Source organism: Hibiscus syriacus, unplaced genomic scaffold (genome assembly GCF_006381635.1).
Source record: "Hibiscus syriacus cultivar Baekdansim isolate YM2019G1 unplaced genomic scaffold, ASM638163v2 tig00006753_pilon, whole genome shotgun sequence".
Lineage (NCBI taxonomy): Eukaryota > Viridiplantae > Streptophyta > Magnoliopsida > Malvales > Malvaceae > Hibiscus > Hibiscus syriacus.
The window spans coordinates 467,381-491,831 of record NW_024062111.1 but is presented as its reverse complement, the minus strand read 5'-3'; positions in this window follow the sequence as shown (position 1 = coordinate 491,831).

Sequence of the window (24,451 nt, the reverse complement as noted above, 5' to 3'; positions counted from 1 at the left end):
ATATAGTTGCATGTGGTGGAAATATGTTTTGTCATGGTATTTTATTTTGTAAGGGATGTTGCGTTATGGGGAAGGTGATTTGTTTGATAATGTGCAGGATTTGGGAGCAAGGATAAGCAAAAGGGAATTATTGTGACATGATGAGACAGATGAGCAGAATGTAAATGCCAAATCGAATGACATTTCGGAAGCGAACCAGAATAAAGAAGATATTTTTATGAGCCAGCTGTCTTTGTCTTCACGTGCCCTCAACCGCTAGTCACCTGGTAGGAGACATCAACCACATGAGTCGCTTGATTCTGTCGGGACCACTCCCAGCTACAATCTGCCTAGGAAGGGACCATGCCCAGCTGTCCTAGAGGGGACCATTGCTGCATCTGCCTCACCCCTTATGTGAAAGGAGCCTGATCGAGGTATCATAGGAATTTTAACACAAATTCCTAGGTTTATTCTCCCACTATAAATAGGAGATTAAGCCACCAAGAGAAATAGACCTTACACACGCCGGCTTGAGCTTATTTTCAGAGAGAAAAAGGTCTCTCCTTTTTCCATCAATCGTATTTTTCTTGGCATTCCTCCATTAACATGCTAGAGGGAGTGGAGAGCTAGACGTCCGAGAAGAGCTAGCGAGCTGGGGCAGTTCGTGGTGTCCGAGAGGAGCTTCGGCAGTGCACGTCGAAGAATTTTCCTCTTTCCCTTTACTGTTTGCTCTTTTTTATCTTATTTGGGTTGTATGGAACATATTAATTTCTTGGCTTGTTGCTTGGAACATTTTTTATCCCACCATGAACTAATCTTATTTGGTGGGAGTTCCTTATGGATATTTAAGTTTTACTTTAATGGATGGTTGTTTTTATATACTGTTGTTTGTTTTGTTTATGAAGTTTAATGCCTTAAGGTTGTAGGAGCTTTGAGAGTAGCCATTCCTTAGGAGGTTGCTTAGTGTTTGAGAGAATGACTAAGTAGTATGTCCTTAGTGTTCGAGAGAAACTAGGGAGGATCCACATCAGTAAGGGGTTCTAGGTAGTAACTAGGCCTAATCCAACCTTAGACATAAGGCTAGGATTTCAATCGACTAAAAAGAGTAGTGCTCTAACAAGAGGATAGATGTTAGTGCTGCCGCTAAAAGGTATTGTCCTGATATATCCTGTTATCTGAACCTATAAGATCCTTACACTTGCTAATGCCAATAAGTTTTCCATGACATCTTGAACCTGTCGAGTTCCTTGACTAGAGATAGCATAGGGCATCATTTGTAAACTTTGTCGGGCAAATAAGGCATAGAAGTAAGACCATCCTAAGAAGTAGACTTAAGTTTCCTATGTGACTCCTATCATTCATTTTTGTAGTAGCTTATTGAGTGAGGAGTCCAAAGTCCTGATAATCAAATCCAGTATTTAAATTTTGTTTTGCCTTTACATTCTCATTTGATTGCTCTGAACATAATTTAATTTGCCATGACATTTCCATCCATTTTGCTACGACATCTCCATTTGCTTTCACATCACACTATCGTTCCATTCCCACCAACATCAATTTCAGTTTGCCACATCATTCTCATTTGTACATACCATTACTAACTATACTTAGGTGAAATAGTAAATTGCTTTGACTAAACATATAAATTTCCTCCAATCCCTATGATACTCACTCATCACTGTATTACTTGTTCGATTGTGTATACTTTCACTTATTTCAAGACCATATTTAGTAGTCACAATTCACGGATAAGTTTTTTGCGCCGTTGTCATGGTTTGGAAATTGGAAGTTAATTAGTTTTGTCATAGCATTTTTATTTTACTTTTTATATTTTTTTATAGTTTTACTTGTTATTTTCCTTATCTTTTTAGGTTTTTCTTGGTCAACTTGCTCAACGTGCTCAACGTGCTCAACGTGCAAACATGTATCAAATTGGAAATCAAGGTATTGATCACGAGGAAGATCATAATGTCGAGGTAATTCTGAATGCTGGGAATGCAGCCAGACCTCGTGCCCTTCGTGATCACTTAAATCCTATCTTGGAAGACTTAAATCCAGGAATTGTGGCACCCGAAATCCAGGCAGCCCATTTTGAGCTCAGACCTATCATGTTCTATATGTTAAATTCCATAGGGAAATTTGGGGGCATGCCAAATGAAGATGCCAGACAACATATACGTAACTTATTGGAGGTGTGCGATTCTTTCCGTCAGTAAGGAGTGCACGAAGATGTATTAAAGTTAAAGCTATTTTCATATTCTCTGCGTGACTGAGCAAAGGCTTGGTTGAGTGGCGTTCCAGCGGGTTCGATAGAGTCTTGGACTGATATGTGCAAAAGGTTTTTGATAGTTTATAATCCTTCAAACATGAACACCCAACTGAAGAATGACATCGCTTCTTTTCATCAAGCTGATGACAAATCAATGTATGAATGTTGGGATCAGTATAAAGGATTGCTTTGCAAATGTTCAAATCATGGTTTTCAAGATTAGAATCAAGTGGTAATGTTTTATAATAGAGTTAATGCACCCATGAGGATGATGCTAGATGCCTCAGCAAATGGGAAATTACTTGATAAATCACATGCAGTGGCATTCGACATTTTGGACAGGATTGCCAACAATGATTATCAATTCCCATCTATAAGTCTTGGAATTGGGTGAAAATCGCATGGAGCATTCGAGTTAGACACTAAGGATTCTGTGTCCACCCAACTTGCTACCATTACCGACATGTTAAAGAATTTACAAAGACCAAGTGAGGTGAAAGAAGTGAAGGCAGCCATTTCAGCATTTTTATTATGCCATGGCAATCACTATGAGAGCGAGTGCCTGACCAATAAAGAATCCATCAACTATGTGGGAAACTACAATCGAGGCAAAAACAACCCTATTCTAACACATATAATCCTAGATGGAGCCAACATCCAAACTTCTCGTGGGGAAATCAAGGAACCATCATTGCTAATCAACCCGTTTGATAGCATAATTTTAATGACTCTCAAGGTTTTCAAACGAATATGCCATGGCATAATTCTAACAAGGGAGGGCCATATTCATATAATACAAGTTCTTTAGAGGCCACAATGCAAGAGTTTATAGCAACCAAGAAGACCATGCTGCAAGACCATATGACCTCCATAAAAAACCAAGGAGCTTCGCTTCAAAGCCACAATTTTTCTCTGAGGGCGTTGGAGGGTTAAGTTGGTTAAATTATTGTGGTATTACAAGAACGTCAACCAGGTCATCTTTCGAGTGACACTGAAGTCATAAAACCTCATAGCAAAGAGCAATGTAGTGTACTCACTCTATGGAGTGGCAACCAAATTAATGTAGAAGACAAGTTTGGGGGAAGACCGATGAATGATTTACCCCTGTAACTCTGCAGTCTGAGCATGAACTGCCAGAAGAAACATTAGTGGAAGAGGATAAGAATAAGGGTTCATCAAGTAAAACAACTAAGGGAGTAAACAAAAATGCCAAGGCAAATGTTGTTCCCGCCCCTTCATTAAAGGAAGTCAGACCCCCACCTCCTTTCCCACAAAGATTAAAGAAGCATAATGATGACATTCAATTCAAGAAGTTTATTGACATTCTGAACCAACTTCACATCAATGTTCCTTTTCTTGAAGCTATGGAGAAAATGCCAACATATGCTAAATTCCTCAAGGAGATTATTACCTAGAAAAAAAAAGCTGAGAAGTACGAGACAGTTGGCACGACAAAGAATATTGCTCTGCTTTAAGCAAGCTGCCACCAAAAAGACAAGATCTAGATAGTTTTATTATTTCATGTTTGATAGGAGAATTTTTTTTGGGAAAGCTCTATGTGACCTTGGCTCAAGCGTGAACTTAATAACTAAGTCAATCTTCATGAAGGTTGGAATAGGAAATGCGAGACCCACCTCTGTTATCTTGCAATTAGCCGACCGCTCCCATGTTTGTCCCGAGGGGTGAGTCAAGGATGTCATTGTAAAGGTGGACAAATTCTTGTTTCTAGTAGACTTTCGTATACTGGATTGTGAGGTTGATGTCACAACACCCATAATCTTGGGGAGACCTTTCCTAGCTACCGAACGTATTTTAATCGACTGCGAGAAGGGTGAGCTTACCATGAGAGTGGCCGATCAATGTGTCAATGTTAATGTTTTCTGTACTCTCAAGTACATAGATAAGGCTGAAGAATACCAGAGCATTTTCGAAGTTGATTCATTGATTGCAAGAGAAGCTGATAAATTTTACCATGACAATTTCATTCTGGTGGAAAATTATGAGAGGCGATTTGAAGAAGAAACTGCCGAAGAGCCCAATGACTTTTCTTTGGAGGAGCAGCAGGCTAGCTTCCTCATAGCTAGCCCAGGTACACATTTTGAACCTCTTGATTTCAATGAGTTTGTTCATCCTAAGCCCTTATTAGAGCATGCACCTACCCTAGTGTTAAAGAATTTGGCACAACACTTTAAATATGCTTATCTGGGTAGTAATGAAACTTTACCTGTTATTTTTTCCTCTGCCCTGATTCTTAACCAAGAATGTAGTTTGTTAAGAGTTTTGTCACAACATAAGAAAACGTTAGGATGAACTTTGGTGGATCTGAAAGGAATAAGTCCCACCATTTGCATGAACAAAATCTTGCTGGAAGAATGCCATGGAAAATCCATAGAACCACAAAGAAGATTAAACCCAATCATGAAATATGTCATGATGAAAGAAATTCTCAAATGACTTGATGCTGGAGTGATTTACCCTATCTCTAATAGTTCTTAGGCGAGTCTCGTCCAATGTCTACCAAAGAAGGAAGCATGACCGTGGTGACAAGTGAAGACAATGAGCTGTTACCAACACACACTGTCATCGGGTGGCGGATATCATGGACTACCGGAAACTCAACAAGGCCACCAAGAATTTCTACTTCCCTTTGCCTTTCATCGATCAAATGTGGATCAACTGGCTGGCAAGGTATGTTACTTTTTCTTGGACAGATACTTTTTCTATGGAACTTATGTGTTCCGAAGGATGCCTTTTGGACTCTGTAATGCCCCGACAACCTTCAGTTCTGCATGCAAGCCATATTTTCTGTTATAGTTGAGGAGTTTCTAGAAATATTTATGGATGACTTCTCAGTTTCTGGAGATGACTTTGAGAAATGCCTTGACAATCTGGCAAAGGTACTCAGGCGATGTGAGGAGGTCGATCTCATGCTGAATTGGGATAATTTTCACTTCATGGTGATCGAAGTCATTGTTCTAGACCATAAGATCTCTCAAAAGGGCATTGAAGTGGAGAAAGCCAAAATTGAGGTGATCGAGTAGCTACTCTACCAACTTATGTCAAGGGCATTAGGAGTTTCCATGGAGATACTGGTTTTATAGAAGATTCATAAAGGATTTCTCCACGATATCTAAGCCCTTATGCACCATTCTTCAACAAAATCAGCCCTTTGTGTTCGATAAAAATTGCGTGGCACATTCACTAAGCTGAAACAAAGACTTATCTCTATACCCATCATGGTTTTCCCCCGATTGGACGTCAGCATTCAAGCTGATGTGTGATGCAAGCGATTTTACCATGGGAAGTGCGCTTAGGCAACACAGAGGTAAAATTTTCCATGTTATATATTATGCTAGTCAAACTTTGAATGAAGCACAACTGAACTATACTACCATTGAGAAAGAATTACTTGACGTGGTATTTGCATTTGACAAGTTTAGGCCATACTTGATAGGCACCAAAGTCATTGTTCACACTATTCACTCAGCTATCAAATACTTAGTGAACAAGAAAGATACCAAGCCTAGACTCATTGGGTGGATATTACTACTGCAAGAATTTAACTTAGAGGTAATAGATAGGAAATGTACTGAAGACCAGGTTGCAGATCATTTATCTAGGCTAGAGAACAATTCTAAATGCCCTGCAATTTTAGATATTAAAAAAGAATTCCCTGATGAGAAAATTTATATGCCACGATAATTTCGTGGTACGCTGACATCGTTAATTTTCTTGTTAGTGGTATTTTGCCTTATGAATTGAACAACCAGGGTAGGAAGAAGTTCAAGTATAATACCAAGTTCTACTTTTAGGACGAGCCATACTTATTCAAACAATGCACCGATCAAATAATTCGACGTTGTGTCCCTGAGGAGGAGCAAAGGGACATTCTAAACTTGCCACACAACCCCTTGTGGAGGACATTTCGGAGGTGCGATGACTGCTACTAAGGTCCTCCAATCAGAATTTTACTGGCCGTCACTGTTTAAGGATGCTCATGAGTTTTGCAAAGCGTGTGATAGATGCCAGTGCAATGGGAACATTTCCAGACGACATGAAATGCCATTGCAAAATATTCAGGAGATCAAGCTCTTTGACGTATAGGGCATTAACTTCATAGGACCGTTCCCATATTCTTTTAGAGACTTGTATATTTTGCGTGATGTGGACTACGTATCTAAGTGGGTTGAAGCAACTTCCATAATGAGGAATGACTCTAAAACTGTGCTCAAATTCCATCACAAGAACATCTTTACCCGATTTGGAGCACCAAGAGCCATCATCAGTGACGAGGGCACTTATTTTGATAACAAGCTAATTGCCAAGGAATTATAAAAGTATGATGTACGACATAAAATTGCCACGACATATCACCCACATACCAATGGGCAAGCTAAAGTGTCCAACCGGGAGATTAAGCAAATCGTAGAGAATATGGTAAATCCTAAAAGGAAGGATTGGTCCCCGAAGTTAGATGAAGCTCTCTGGGCTTATCGAACGACATTCAAAATACCTTTGGGAATGTCACCTTTCAAGATGGTATATGGGAAAACATGCTACCTACCTGCTGAGTTAGAGCATAAGGCCTTTTGGGCGATCAAAAAGCTGAACTTTGACACACAACTAGCTGGGGAGCAAAGATTACTTGATCTGAATGAAATAGAAGAATTTCAAGCACAAGCATATGAAAATGGAAAGATTTACAAAGAAAATCCAAGAAGTGGCATGATCGAAAACTTTTGCCAAGGCATTTTCATATTGGCCAGCAAGTGCTCCTGTTTAACTCGAGGCTGAAGCTCTTTCCTGGAAAACTGAAGTCAATATGGTCTGGACCTTTTGAAGTACATCGTGTCTACCCTCATGGCGCTGGATGATGGCTCCATTTTCAAAGTTAATAGCCGTCGTCTAAAGGCTTATCAAGGAGCTCATCCCTTGCGTAACAAATCGACACTCTTCTTACATGATGTCAAAATCTGCTAAGCATTTTAAAGATGCCATTACATTTTTGATTTACTCATGTGCATAAATAAATCTTTATTTTGTTACTGTTATATTTAGTTTCTTTTTGGTTTCTTTTTTTTATTTTGTTTTGTAAATTTAGGGTCAACGCAGTAGGCACGTGATGACCATACTGCTAAAGAAAGGGGAGTGGGCGGTAACAAGACAAAATAGGAGGGAAAAGTTTTCAACTTTTCACTTTTTGAAATTTTTAGTTTTTCTTTAGGGTTTGTTTTAATTATTTTTGTCTTTTCCCCCAACTAACACCCCATCCACACGTTAAATAACCCCCCATTTTACATTTTCACCTTCTTTTCATCATTTTTACTATCTGGCTTAGTCTTTATCTTTCTTCTTTTCCCTCCTTAACACCGAACACCATAGCCAAAAGCTTCAAGCTTTTTCATCTTTTCTTTATTTTGTTAACTACACCATGTTGTGCTCACGTCTCTCAAGCATGGCTCCATAATCTCTATCATGTTTCGTTGATGAAACGGGGAAAGAAAGGTTTCAAAGCCTAAAAAATCGTCGAGTTTTCTTTGAGTTAGGCTTCGTTTTCACTGACGATGAAGTTGTCGACCTGGGCAGTGATATCATGGACATCGTTCACCAGCACCAGTGGCAAAAATTTACTAAGCTTCCGGAGAATGTGAATGCCTCTCTGGTGAATGAATTTTATGCTAACTTAACCGACCCAAATCAACATGCCATAGTGGTTTGTGGTATTTCTATTCGCTTTACCTCTTCGGCTATTAATCGTTATTTTAACTTGCATGATATTGTTGATAACCACACCACTTTCGCAAAAGAGGAAGATAATTAGACTTACCATGGCATATTGGAAGACCTCTGTTTTTCAAACACACAATGGAATGACCAATAAGTCATCCAATGAACGGTGGACCGCGAGAGGCTACAATCGAGGGCTAAGTTGTGGAATCATTTCATGAAGCACAAGCTTCTCCCTACTACCCACAACACCACAATCTCACTATAAAGCATGCTTCTGTTGCACTATATTTTAGTAGGGCGTTCCATTGACATAGGTAAGATAATTGTGGAACAAGTTCATACTTGTTTGAAGCGGCCTACCAGTGCCTTAGTATTTCCAAACCTGATTACGTCTCTCTACCGTAAAAAGAAGGTGCCCGAGGAGCAGTTTGATGAGATATTGCCTGGGCTGTCTGGTATTACAAAGGCCAAGCTTCCTATGTTACTTGGATTCAAAGAAAACAAGGGAAAAGAAAAAGAGGAGAACACTTCCTGCACTAAAGCAGCCCAAGATGCCAGGGCAAAACTAGATGTCCTAGAGGAGGTTACTAAGAGAACCCAAGAGAACGTAGAACAACTGACCATCAATATGATGACATTCTTTGCTTATGTAAAGCGCCGAGATGAGTTTGTCGCGAATGCTTTCATGGAGATTCTCCCGCACATTAATCTTGATATTTCAGTCTTCCTTGATACGCTCTTGCAACTATTTGAGAATGTCGAGGCATCCGAAGATGCTCACCAGCCCGCTGATGAGGAGGAACCAGCCGATCCTGATCCATTTCACTATGCGCCACCAACTGAATGTCAAGAAGTCGAGCTCCATTTTTTAACTGTACCAGCACCCCTATAACCCATAGAGCCATTTGAGGATGAACAATCAGAAATACCGCAGCAAATTCCTCTACGAAGGAGTAGATGTCGGTTGAAGATGATGTATAGGCATGAAGAGCCTAGTTATCCCCAGTTCCAGAAGGCCTTAGGACCCCCTGATGCACTAGCATCAGATTCTAAACATTCCAGCACCACACAATTGCACAAGTTCCCACGTGGCACGACCGCCGTACCACCACAAACATAAAGTCAAGGTACTTTGCATTACCTTGCATTGCATAACACGTCGTCTAGTTTTACCTTAGTTTTTATTTAGCATTGAGGACAATGCTTCTCTCAAGTTTGGGTGAGGTAGGGTATCTCAAATCATTGCATGATAGTATTATAATAATTAATATGCCATGAAATTAGTAAGTGTTCAAATTAGTTTTTTGGAATAAATTAAGGATGGCCGATGATGATGAACTCTTTATGGCTAGAATTGAATGTACATGACTGTTGAGGATGATAGAACCAATTATAGGACTTGCTTCTTTGAAACCTTTGGATACACGATTGTATGTTTTCCATGCTTAATGAACTTAAAATATTTTATAAGAGAACTCTTGCATGCCTTGGCGTAAAACTTTGATAATGAATGATGAAAACCCCGCATAAAAAAATGAATATAATTGAGAATAAATGCTTAGGAATATCTGTATAGAGACACTCCGCTATGCCATAACATTGCTTGAAAATTACATTTAAATAAATGGTAACCATGACATATGAGTGAATGAAAGTAGTCACGGGATAACTCTACATGACTAGCTCAGGGGTAGAAGATATGCTCCCTTTAACCTAGAGTGTTGGATGGTAGGTGTGATGGGATGATTCCCCTCATAGTAGTAAAAAAACAAGAAAACAATGTGAGAGTAAACCTTGTAAATGTTGTGGCAAAACAAGAGAGCTTGCTTAGAAATTTTCTAGATTTGTTAAGCATGGACTTGATACAATCACACGTACAGACTCACTCAAAGGATCTTACCCTAGGGGACAATACTTGATTTCTCAAACTAGTATAGCGTGTTGAAGCCAACTGTTTTGAAAGATGAAATTCTATCCCATATGACTAGCTTGAACCTGAACTTTCCATGGTATTTTTATTTTGCTTAATACTATCTATTACTTGAGGAAAAGTAATAGCTTAAGTTTGGGGATGTGATAACTCCATAAAAAGGCCATATTTAGGTCATTTGCACTTAAGTTATTGACTTTATAAGAGCTCATATAGGATCATATAGATGCATTTAGTAGCATATAGTTGCATGTGGTGGAAATATGTTTTGTCATGGCATTTTATTTTGTAAGCGGTACTGCGTTATGGGGAAGGTGTTTTGTTTGATGATGCACAAGATTTTGGAGCAATTATAAGAGAGGAATTTCCGTGACATGATGAGATTGCTGAGAAGAATATAAATGCCAAATCGAATGGCATTTCAAAAGTGAACTAGACGAAAGAAGACATTTTTATGAGCCAACTGTCTTTGTCTTCACGTGCCCTTAACGACCAGTCACCTGGTAGGAGAAATCTACCACCTGAGTCGCTTGATTTTGTCGGGACCACACCCAACTGCAATCTACCTTAGAGGGGACCACACTCAGCTTTCCTGGAGAGGACCATTGCTGCATCTTCCTCACCCCACACGTGAAAGGAGCCTGATCGGGGTATCCTAGGAATTTTAAAACAAATTACCAGGTTTATTCTCCCCCTATAAATAGGAGATAAAGCCACCAAGAGAAATAAACTTTACACACACTGGCTTGAGCTTATTTTTAGAGAGAAAAAGGTCTCTCATTTTTTTGTTAATCGTCTTTATCGTGGTATTCCTCCATTAACAAGCTAGAAGGAGTGGCGTGCTAGGTTTTTGAGAGGAGCTAGCGAGCTAGGGCAGTTCATGGTGGCCGAGGAGAGATCTAGCAGTGCACGTCGAAGGCTTTTCCTCATTCCCTTTGCTGTTTGCTCTCTTTTATCTTATTTGGGTTGTATGGAACATATTAATTTCTTGCCTTGTTGCTTGGAACATTCGAACCCCACCATGAACTAGTCTTATTTATTGGGAGTTCCTTATGAATATTTAAGTTCTACTTTAATGGATGGTTGTTTTTATATGATGTTGTTTGTTTTGTTTATGATGTTTAATGCCTTAAGGTTGTAGGAGCTATGAGAGTAGCCATTCCTTAGGAGATTGCTTAGTGTTTGAGAGAATGACTAAGTAGCATGTCATTAGTTTTGGAGAGAAACTAGGGAGGATCCACATAAGCAAGGGGTTCTAGGTAGTAACTAGGCCTAATCCAACCTTAGACATAAGGCTAGGATTTTAATGGACTAAAAGGAGTAGTGCTCTAACGAGAGGTTAGATGTTAGTGTTGTCGCGAAAAGGTATTGCCGTGATATATCCTGTTATATGAACCTATAAATCCTTGCACTTTCTAACGACAATAGGTTTTCCATGGCATCTTGAACCTGTTGAGTCCCTTGACTAGAGATAGCATAAGGCACCATTCATAAACTCTGTCGGGCAAATAAGGCATAGAAGTAAGACTATCCTAAGAAGTAGAATTAAGTTTCCTAAGTGACTCCTATTATTCATTCCCGTAGTAGCTTGTTGTGTGAGGAGTCTAAAGTCCTTATAATCAAATCCGGTATTTACATTTTGTTTTTCCTTTACATTCTCATTTGATTGCTTTGAACACAATTTAATTTGCCACGACATTTCCATCAATTTTTCCACGACATCTCCATTTGCTTCCACATCACACTATCATTTCATTCCCATCAACATCCATTTCATTTTGGCATAACATTCTCATTTTGGCATAACATTCTCATTTGTACATACCATTACTAACTATACTTAGGTGAAATGGAAAATTGCTTTGACTAAACTTATAAATTTCCTCCAATCCCTATGGATACGATACTCACTCGTCACTGTATTACTTGTTCGATTGTGTATACTTGTACATATTTTGCGAGCATATTTAGTACTCATAATTTGTGGACAAGGATCGAGCAAACATGTTAGAAAAAGAACAAAAGAAAGTCTTCTTTTAGTTGGAAGATTTGAGAAAAGGGTATCAAGAGCAAGTTCAGAACAATTCCAGTTTAAAAAGGTCTTCCGAGTACTGGAAAGGTGAAGCCAATAATCTGAAAAGGAAGTTTGAGGGACAAGATGAAAAAGAGGCACTGAAAGAACAGTTAAAGACTTCCCAAAGACGTTTGTTAGAAAGCCAACACCAAAACAAATGATTGAAAACCAAGGTAACTAATTTGGATATGTCCATTCAAAATGAGCAAGAACAATATGGTAGAACTATAGATGAGTTGGAGGCCATTGTAGACAAGTTCAAGAAGCAAACAAGTGAGCTTCAGATAGTTCCTTTTGATGGAGGACTTCAATGGCATTTTAGTTAGGAACGTGCTCAGTAAAAGGTAAAGGCTAGAGATGTAATTTTTCAAGACTTCTTGGAGAAGGTGCAGAAAGTAGCACACTACTTGCACGGTTTGGAAAGAGAAGCCAGGGGGTTCGACAAGGTATTCAACCAATAACAGATGAAGCAAGAAGACATGTCAATATATTAAAAGTCATTTAGGTCCTAGTTGACCTAGTTAGAATATACCTTTGAGTTGTTTTGGTCTCTTAGAAATAACATTTTTGTCCCATTAAAGATTATTTATAGTAACATATACACTTTTGGATCAGTGCCTCGAAACTTCATGCATATTTTGTATTTTTTTTCTTTTTATTTCTTTACATTCACATTAACTAACAGAAAATGTCTCATAAAAAAGGAACAAACACTGGACGTACCACCTCAAGCATTGGACACAACTCATCCTCACAATACTCATTCAAAGAAAAAGAAGATGAAAGCTAAGATCGCTCAACTTGAAGAAAACATGCTAAGGTTACAGAAGGAACTCGAAGAAAAATAAGTCAAAATCAACAAAATACCTTGGATTCCATCACTAGGTAAACAAAAAGTAATGTTCAAACATTTTATATTTTTACATCATTGTAAATCAAATACTTTTCACAGCGTTATCCCTAGGTCTATTACATGCCAACTAAATACATCAAAAGTAGACATGGTTGTCGTATAGTTATTGATGAGGTGATCCTAGATTTTCGATGTCAGACGAACTCCTTACTCCGCTTGTATTAAAACTTATGCGTGAAATTAACACACGCTAAGTAATCACTTATTGATGCATAATAGTCTTAAGGTAAATTCTAAATACGAGTATATTATAACAATTCAAATATCAATTAAATATTTAATTTCATTATAAATTCTATAGTTTGCACCCATTGTGCCAATACAATAATTCACCACCTTAAGAATTACGTGGGATGCACATCTAATGCCAATACGAAAATTCATAAACTTACTATGAATTTATTAGGTTGTACACACAGTGCCAATACGGAAATTCATAAACTTATTATGAATTTATTAGGTTGCACACACAGTGCCAATACGAAAATTCATAAACTTATCAAGAATTTCTTAGGTTGCACACACAGTTCCAATACAGAAATTCATAAACTTATCATTAATTTTTTAGGATGCACACACAGTGCCAATACGGAAATTCATAAACTTATCATGAATTTCTTAGGTTGCACACATAGAGCCAATACAAAAATTCATAAACTTATTATGAATTTCTTAGGTTGCACACACAGTGCCAATACAAAAATTCATAAACTTATCATGAATTTCTTAGGTTGCACACACAGTTCCAATACGAAAATTCATAAACTTATCATGAATTTCTTAGGTTGCACACACAGTGCCAATACAAAAATTCATAAACTTATCTTGAATTTATTAGGTTGCACACATAGTGGCAATACAGAAATTCATAAACTTATTATGAATTTCTTAGGTTGCACACATAGTGCCAATACAGAAATTCATAAACATATTACGAATTTCTTAGGTTGCACATATAGTGCCAATACGGAAATTCATAAACTTATTATGGATTTATTAGGTTGCACATGCAGTGCCAATTGGGTAAATGCAATACATATATTAAGCAAAATACATCTAGGACTGTCATAACATATAAATACATAATAAATGCACTCACCTGGCCTGCCTCACTATTATATCCAAAAATACAAATCCGACTACTCAGCGACTTTATCTTTGCCTTTCGGTTTGCTTCACTCGAGAGCTTGATTAAGATCTACTCAAACATCCAATAAAGTCACATACCATACCAAATGTTAGTATATTCCCTAAAATTTATAATTTAAAAATACTCAAAAGTACTATTATTTAATTTTCTATAACAATCTCAGCCTATCTTAAAATTTCTGGCTCAGTAGTATCGGTACCCCTATCATCTTATCGATACTTCTATATTATGGTATCGATACTCCCTTTCAGTATCAATACCATTTATACATTATGGATCCACGGTATCGATACTTTTCTCCTAGTACTGATACTTCTATACTATGATACATATACTCTATTTTAGTATCGATACCATTTCTACCTTCTAGATTATAAGGTATCGATACCTTTCTCTTAGTATCGATACTCACTTTAGTATCGATACCGTTCAACTGATTTCCCCAAATTTAACCTATAGTATCGGTACTGTTCTTCCAGCACCGATACCCTTACCCAGATTTTCCATTTTTCAGCCTGATTCTTTCCCAAATTTGGTCAAATTTCCTTATGTTTACTCCCAACAATACTATTAAACTCTTCTATACTTATCCCGACTAACTTCCCTTCATTTAGTTCCTTAAAACATTGACAATGTCCAAAGAGCATTCCAATCCAAGAATCATACTACTTTTTCTAACATGTTTTTAAACCATCCAATGCTTCTAATCTCTTATTTACTTCTTTGACAAGTCAAATATACTAGTAAGAATCAATAAAAACTCATATCTTAACATATCATTCAAAAATCCATTTCCTTAAATCTTGAATATTTCATCCCTCTTTTAGTTTTAATCTTATTTAACCCTTCCTTAAGCCTCTATAATATTCAATGATTCAAAAACCAACCAAAACGAAAGGAAAAGTTAGCTAAATAAAACCTTACCTTTGGCTATGGAAGAGAGCCTTTACATGGGGAAGAAGAAGAAGAGATAACTTAGTGTTTTTCACTTTTCCCCTTTTTCCTAAACTTTTAATACCCTAATAAAAATGAATTTTAAATTCATTTTCCCTTAAAGGACCAAAATGCCATCTTTATTCATCCATTGTTACAAATTAGTCTAAAACACTATTCGAAATTATTTTCTCACCTTTTATCATTTATTCAAATAAATCCTCAACTTTTAAATCCTTTCAATAAAGTCACTGACCTGATATTTTGGGTATTACAATTCTCCCTCCTAAGAAAATTCGCCCTCGAATTTAAAGAAGTACCTGAAACGAAGAGGTGTGGAAACTGCTTCCTCATATCCTCCTCTCTTTCCCAAGTAGCTTCTTCTACCTTATGATTATGCCAGAGTACTTTAACTAACGAAATCCTCTTATTATGCAATTCCTTGTTTACCTTTTATAATATCCATATTGGTTCTTCCTCATAAGTCATATCTGGTTGGATCTCTATATCCTCTGGTATGATTATATGGGATGGATCTGATCTGTACCTTCTAAGCATCGATATGTGAAAAACATTATGGATCTTGTCCATATTTGGAGGCAAATTTAATTGATATGCAACTGGTCCGACCCTTTTCAAGATATCATAAGGTCCAATGAATCTCGGACTCAACTTTCCTTTGCGTCTAAACCGTAATACTTTCTTCTAGGGCGACACTTTCAGAAATACCTTGTCTCCCACTTGAAATTCAATTTCTTTTCTTTTCAAATATGCATAAGACTTTTGTATATCGGAGGCTATCTTTAGATTATCCTAAATAACTTTCACTTTATCCTCCATTTCTTTCATCAAATCTGGGCCAACTGGGTCTCGATCTTTTAGTTTAAACCAATTTAATGGTGTTATGCACTTCCTCCCATAAAAAGCTTCATATGGGGCCATCGTAATACTAGATTGATGACTATTATTATAAGAAAATTCCACTAAAGGCAAATATCTTTCCCATGATCCTTTAAGCTCAATCACACATGCCCTTAGCATATCCTCTAGTATCTGTATAGCTCGTTCTGACTAACCATCTGTCTGTGGATGAAAAGCTGTGTTGAAGTTCAATTGAGTACCCAATGCCTCATGTAAAGACTTCTAGAATCTTGAAGTAAACCTTGGGTCTCGATCAGGCACTACTGGTATAGGTACTCTATGCAGTCTAATTATCTCTTTTATATACAACTCTACATACTTATCCATCGAGTAATCTATTTGAATTGGAATAAAATGAGCTATCTTGGTCAATCTTTCCACAATTACCCATATCGAGTCCTTTTTACCTGGTGTCAAAGGTAGCCCCGAAACAAAATCCATTGTAACTCACTCCCACTTCTAATCAAAAATGGATATCGGTTGTAGCAATCTAGAAGGCACTTGACGTTCAACTTTCACTTGCTGACATGTCAAACATTTTACAACAAACTCTGATACAACTCTTTTCATACCAGGCCACCAATAACGACTCTTTAAATCATGATACATCTTCTTTCTGCCTAGATGCATCGTCAAAGGACTTTAGTGTGCCTCATACATAATATCTTTATTTAGTTCATCATTATCGGGAATGAAAAGTCTTCCACGATAATATAAACATCCATCGTCCCTCATTACAAAGTCTTTAACCTCTTCTTTTTCGACTTGTGCCATTCTCGCCAAGCATTTCCCATCTTGACCTTGTAGTTCTTTTACCTGATCCAAAAGCATTGACTTCAACTTAAGTTCAACAATCAAGGCACCATCTTCCTTTAATGGCATATTGCTTCTAAAGCTCGTAGAGCTATAAAAGTCTTTCGACTGAGCGCATCAGCTACCACATTAGCCTTTCCGGGATGATAATCAATAATCAAATTATAATCTTTTAAAAGCTTGATCCATCTTCTTTGCCTCAAGTTCAGTTTTTTCTGAGTCAACAAGTACTTTAGACTCTTGTGATCCGTATAAACATGGCAATGCTTACCATATAGATAATGGAGCAAAATTTTCAAAGCAAGCATTATTGCTGCCAATTCCAGGTCACGTGTCGAGTAATTTCTCTCATGATTCTTTAGATGTCTTGAGGCATAAGCCACAAATTTCCCTTCTTTCATCAGTACACATTCCAGTCTATTAAGGATGCATCACTGAAAATAACATAGTCCTTACCTGACTCAGGTTGTACAAGAACTAGGGCCTCTATCACTATTCTCTTTAGCATTTCAAAACTTTCTTGGCATTTCTCTGTCCAACCAAAAGGCACATCCTTTTGTAACAACTTGGTTAGCGACAAAGTTAACATTGAGAAGTTCTTCACAAACCTTCTATAGTAACCAACAATCCTTAAGAAACTCCAAACTTTAAAAATATTCTTTGAGGGTTTCCAATCCACTATAGCTTGAATGTTTTTGGGATATACTCTTATGCCTTATGCAGAGACTATATAACTAAGAAAAGTAATCTCAGCTAACCAAAATTCGCATTTGGATAATTTCCCATACAACTTCTTTTCACGAAGTATCTGAAGAACCACTCGAAGATGAACATCATGTTCCTCTCTTGATTTGGAATAGACCAAAATATCATCTATAAATACCACCACGAATTGATCCAAGTAAGGTTGGAATACTCTATTCATTAGTCCATAAATGCTGCAGGAACATTAGTCAATCCAAATGGCATTACCATAAATTCGTAGTGTCCGTACCGAATCCGAAAATCTGTCTTGGAAATATCCTACTTTTTGATCTTTAATTGGTGGTACCCCGAACTCAGGTCTATCTTAGAGAACACCGCTGTACCTTTCAGTTGATCAAACAGATCATCAATCCTTGGAAGAGGATACTTGTTCTTTATCATTACTTTATTTAATTGACGATAGTCAATACATAACCGCATAGACCCGTCCTTTTTTTTCCACAAATAGCACAGGTGCTCCCCAAGGAGAAACACTAGGTCTGATAAATCCCTTATCGAGTAGCTCTTATAACTAGGCTTTTAATTCTCTTAACTCCATTGGAGCCATTCGATACAGAGCCATAGAAACAGGTTCGGTACCCGAGTAAACCTCAATCCTAAATTCCACTTCACAATGTGGAGGTAAACCCAATAATTCCTTCGAAAAAACCTCTGGAAACTCTTTAACTGTTGGAATATCATTTAATCTCACTTCCGACACTCGAGTGTCTATCACATTAGCTAGAAAATAATGTATCCCTTTGATATCATTTTCTTTGCAGTTATGGCCGAGATCATATTGGATGATGATTTCGCTTTTTCACCGATCACTACTATTTCAGAGCCTTCCACCTCTTTAAAAAATAATCGCTTTTTGTGACAATCAACCCATCCATGATGTGGAGACAACCAATCCATGCCCAAATGATTTCGAACTCATCGAAGGGCAACTCCATCAAGTTTTTCGGGAACACCACTCATTGTATCTTAATCGAACATTTTCTAGATACCCGAGTTACTCTTACAATATGATCCATAGGGTTTATCACTATCACCTCACAAAGGATTGGTTCTAAAGGAATTTCTCTAGTTCTAACCAACTTTGTACTAATATAAGAGTGCGTAGAACCAGGGTCAACTAGAATAAAGGCAAGCTCATAAAAAAGATAGAATGTACCTGTTATAATCTTTGGGTCATCCCAATCCTCATTGGTCTTAATGTTATAAATTTGGCCCATTCCCTGAGTCTCTTGTCACTGGCTAGACTCAGATTGTCCGTTAGATCTTCATCTTCCTCTACTTTTACTAGGTGCTGCTATTGATCTCTCAGTTTACGCTGATCTATCTCTAAATCTCTTTAAGCAATTTCGAGCATAGTGACCAGATTCACCACAATGAAAACAAACGTCAGAGAGCAATCTACATACTCCCCGGTGTGACTTGTCGCAGGTTTGACATAGAGTTCTCTCTCCAAAATCTCTACCCGAGCTAGCAGCAAAAGAATAGGATTGCTTAGTTTTCTATGATGCTGCAGCAGAATCAACTCTGTCAGTATATCGGGAACTTGAGCCCTTGCCTTTCTTAGCATGATGTGTAGATTAAGACATTCCAATCCTTTTTCCCGTCTGCATACTCTAGTCCACTGCTAGAGTCTCCTCTTGAGCTCTTTCAATAGCCTTAGCTTGGTTTATAACTTCTTGTAGGCAAGGCAAGTTTAAGGCCAACATCATCTCTTTCAACTTAGGCCTTAGAACTTCAATGAACCAATCACGTCGGGCTTTATCATTAGGAACTACCTCAGTAGCATAACGACTAAGTTTGTTGTATTCAGCTTTATACTCATACACTGCTCAATCACCTTGTTTCAAATTAAGAAATTTTAACATCATTGACCTCATAAATTTCTCCTTGATGTACTTGTTCTTGAACTCATCTTGAAAGAATTACCAGTTCACTTATTCAGGTGATGTATACATCATCGTATTTGACCACCACACCCCGAGCTGATCATCAGAGTAACGATACAGCTCCACCCGACTTTTCATGATCTGAGAACTATTGACTTTCCAACATCACGATAACATCATTTAACCATAAATCCAAATCCATCGGACCTTCACATTCTTCTCCCTGGAACTCAGGAGCTCCCAAACTTCTTAACTCTTTTGAGATTAACATTCGTGGTGATGGAGGAGTGGGGGGAGACAGAGGAGGTTGGAACCCGTGTCAATATAGCATCGAGAGCTTGCATAAAAGCTCTGAACTTTGGAACGAGCATACCCTGATATACTGGTACACTAACATTCTCGGATGGAATCAGATGCTCACTATTCTCTTCATAGCTTTCCCTACTCGATCCATCTCTATTCTCTCATTCAGCCGCTCTCCTTGAATTCGTATAATCTGACATCTAATATAGCATACAAAAGGATAATACTTAAATTAGTAAGGAGAGACATCGACCATATTCTAACTATACCCAACTTGACATCTTAGTGGCATGTAACCCTTTTTACATTAAATTACACTCAATTTTGGCTGATAATTAGCTAAACATGTACATCTGATACCAATAAATGTAACACCCATTTCACGTATACCTTTCCGTACACGAGATGCATATGTCACATCATTTTTAAAACATTTCCTCATTTGAAAACCCGTAAAATTTTGTTTCTTTTGACAAAACATTTTAATTAAATAATAATAAAACATTCATTAAACTTACATATGTAAACAAAAAGTAATGCTCAAACATTTTATATTTTTACATCATTGTAAATCAAATACTTTTCAGAGCTTTATTCCTAGGTCTATTACATGCCAACTAAATACATCAAAAGTAGATAGGTTGTCGTACAGTTACTGATGAGGTGATCCTTGATTTACGATGCATACAAACTCCTTACTCCGCTCGTATTAAAACCTACGCGTGAAATTAACACACGCTAAGTAATCACTTATTAAGGCATAATAGTCTTAAGGTAAATTATAAACACTAGTATATTATAACAATTCGAATATCAATTAACTATTTAATTTCATTATAAATTCTATAGTTTGCACCCGTAGTGCCAATACAATAATTCACCACCTCCTTAAGAATTACGTGGGATGCACATCTAATGCCAATATGGAAATTCAGAAACTCATTATGATTTTCTTAGGTTGCACACACAGTGCCAATACGGAAATTCATAAACTTATCATGAATTTATTAGGTTGCACACACAGTGCCAATACAGAAATTCATAAACTTATCATGAATTTATTAGGTTGCACACACAGTGCCAATACAGAAATTCATAAACGTATCATGAATTTCTTAGGTTGCACACACAATGCAAATGCGAAAATTCATAAGCTTATCATGAATTTCTTAGGTTGCACACACATTGCCTATACGAAAATTCATAAACTTATCATGAATTTCTTAGGTTGCACACATAGTGCCAATACGGAAATTCATAAACTTATTATGAATTTCTTAGGTTGCACACATAGTGCCAATACATACATTCATAAACTTATTATGAATTTCTTATATTGCACACATAGTGCCAAGTAGGTAAATGCAATACATACATTAAGAAAAATACATCTAGGACTATCATAACATATAAGTACAAAATAAGTGCACTCACCTGGCCTGCCACACTATTATATCCAAAAATGCAAATACGATTACTCATCGACTTTATCTTTACCTTTCGGTTTGCTTGAATCGTGTAATACCCCAAATATCAGGCCAGTGACTTTATTGAAAAGATTTAAAATGTGAGGATTTATTTGATTAAATGAGAAAAGATGAGAAATGATTTGAATTAGTGGTTTAAACTAAATTGTAACAATGGATGATTTAAATGGGCATTTTGGTCATTTAAAATAAAATGAATTTAAAACTCAAATATTAATAGGGATTTAAGAAGGGGAAAGTTAAAAAAATAAGTTAAGTTATTTCTCTTCTTCTTCCTCTCGTGACTTTGTGCCTCTGATACCAATAAATGTAACACCCATTTCACGTATACCTTTCCGTACACGAGATGCATATGTCACATCATTTTTAAAACATTTCCTCATTTGAAAACCCGTAAAATTTTGTTTCTTTTGACAAAACATTTTAATTAAATAATAATAAAACATTCATTAAACTTACATATGTAAACAAAAAGTAATGTTCAAATATTTTATATTTTTACATCATTGTAAATCAAATACTTTTCAGAGCTTTATTCCTAGGTCTATTACATGCCAACTAAATACATCAAAAGTAGATAGGTTGTCGTACAGTTACTGATGAGGTGATCCTTGATTTACGATGCATACAAACTCCTTACTCCGCTCGTATTAAAACCTACGCGTGAAATTAACACACTCTAAGTAATCACTTATTAAGGCATAATAGTCTTAAGGTAAATTATAAACACTAGTATATTATAACAATTCGAATATCAATTAACTATTTAATTTCATTATAAATTCTATAGTTTGCACCCATAGTGCCAATACAATAGTTCACCACCTCCTTAAGAATTACGTGGGATGCACATCTAATGCCAATATGGAAATTCAGAAACTCATTATGTTTTTCTTAGGTTGAACACACAGTGCCAATACGAAAATTCATAAACTTTTCATGAATTTATTAGGTTGCACACACAGTGCCAATACAGAAATTCATAAACTTATCATGAATTTATTAGGTTGCACACACAGTGCCAATACAAAAATTCATAAACGTATCATGAATTTCTTAGGTTGCACACACAATGCAAATGCGAAAATTCATAAGCTTATCATGAATTTCTTAGGTTGCACACACATTGCCTATACGAAAATTCATAAACTTATCATGAATTTCTTAGGTTGCACACATAGTGCCAATACAGAAATTCATAAACTTATTATGAATTTCTTAGGTTTCACATATAGTGCCAATACAGACATTCATAAACTTATTATGAATTTCTTATATTGCACACATAGTGCCAAGTAGGTAAATGCAATACATACATTAAGAAAAATACATCTAGGACTATCATAACATATAAGTACAAAATAAGTGCACTCACCCGGCCTGCCACACTATTATATCCAAAAATGAAAATACGATTACTCATAGACTTTATCTTTACCTTTCAGTTTTCTTGAATCGTGTAATACCCCAAATATAAGGTCAGTGACTTTATTGAAAAGATTTAAATTATGACGATTTATTTGATTAAATGAGAAAAGATGAGAAATGATTTGAATTAGTGGTTTAAACTAAATTGTAACAATGGATGATTTAAATGGGCATTTTGGTCATTTAAAATAAAATGAATTTAAAACTCAAATATTAATAGGGATTTAAGAAGGGGAAAGTTAAAAAAATAAGTTAAGTTATTTCTCTTCTTCTTCCTCCCGTGACTTTGTGCCTCCTCCATAGCCAAGATCATAACCAAACTCCCGAGTCAAGTAAAAAAAAGGGCAAGGAAAAAGTTGCCGAATAGTGGACATCATTACAGCATAGTAGGGAAACATATCAGTTGAGTGCATTTATTATGTACTTATATGTTATGATGGTCATAGATACATGTTTCTTAATATATGTATAGTGATTATAAATAGCACTATGCTTGCAAAATAAGAAATTTATAATAAGTTTATGCATTTCAGTATAGGCACTGTGTGTGCAAAACTAAGAAATTCATAATAAGTTTATGAATTTCAGTATGGGCATTGTGTGTACAAAACTAAGAAATTTATATCAGTCTATGAATTTTAGTATTGGCACTGTGTGTGAAAAACTAAGAAATTCATAATAAGTTTATGTATTACCGTATTGGCACTATAGGTGCAAACTATAGAATTTATAATGAAATTAAATAGTTACTTGATATTATGAATAATTATTAGAGTATGAACTATTCTAAAATAAAAGATTAATGGCCTAGTTGTGCATTTGAAAGAAAGGTGTCAATTATGCCAGTTAGATGAAAGGTTAAATACCTTTGAGTAAAAGATTAATGGTCTAGCTGTGCATTTGACAGAAAGGTGTCAATTATTCTAGTTAAATGAAAGGTTAAATACCTTTGAGTAAAAGATTAATGGCCTTGCTATGCATTTGACAAAAAGATGTCAATTATGCAGTTAGATGAAAGGTTAAATACCTTTGAGTAAAAGATTAATGGCCTAGCTGTGCATTTGACAGAAATATGTCAATTATGCCAGTTAGATGAAAGGTTAAATACCTTTGAGTAAAAGATTAATGGCCTAGCTGTGCATTTGACAGAAATGTGTCAATTATGCCAGTTAGATGAAAGGTTAAATACCTTTGAGTAGAAGATTAATAGCCTAGCTGTGCATTTGATAGAAATGTGTCAATTATGCCAGTCAGATGAAAGGTTAAATACCTTTAAGTAAAAGATTAATAGCCTAGGTGTGCATTTAATAGAAAGGTGTCAATTATGCCAGTTAGATGAAAGGTTAAGTACCTTTGAGTAAAAGATTAATGGCATAGCTGTGCATTTGACAGAAAGGTGTCAATTATGAAGTTAGATGAAAGATTAAATACCTTTGAGTAAAATATTAATGCCCTAGCTGTGCATTTGACAGAAAGGTGTCAGTTATGCCAGTTAGTTGAAAGGTTAAATACCTTTGAGTAAAAGATTAACGACCTAGCTATGCATTTGACATAAATGTGTCAATTATGCCAGTTAGATGAAAGGTTAAATACCTTTGAGTAAAAGATTAATGGCCTAGCTGTGCATTTGACAGAAAGGTGTCAATTATGCCAATTAGATGAAATGTTAAATACCTTTGGGTAAAAGACTAAATGGCTAACGATGCATTTGACAGAAATGTACGAATAATGCAAGTTGAATGAAAGATTAATTGCTTAGTCGTGCTAATTGATATGAAAGAATGTCATAAATGGAAATGTATAACCACACATAATTGGTATGGAAGAATGCCATAAATGAATATATATATATATATATATATATATATAA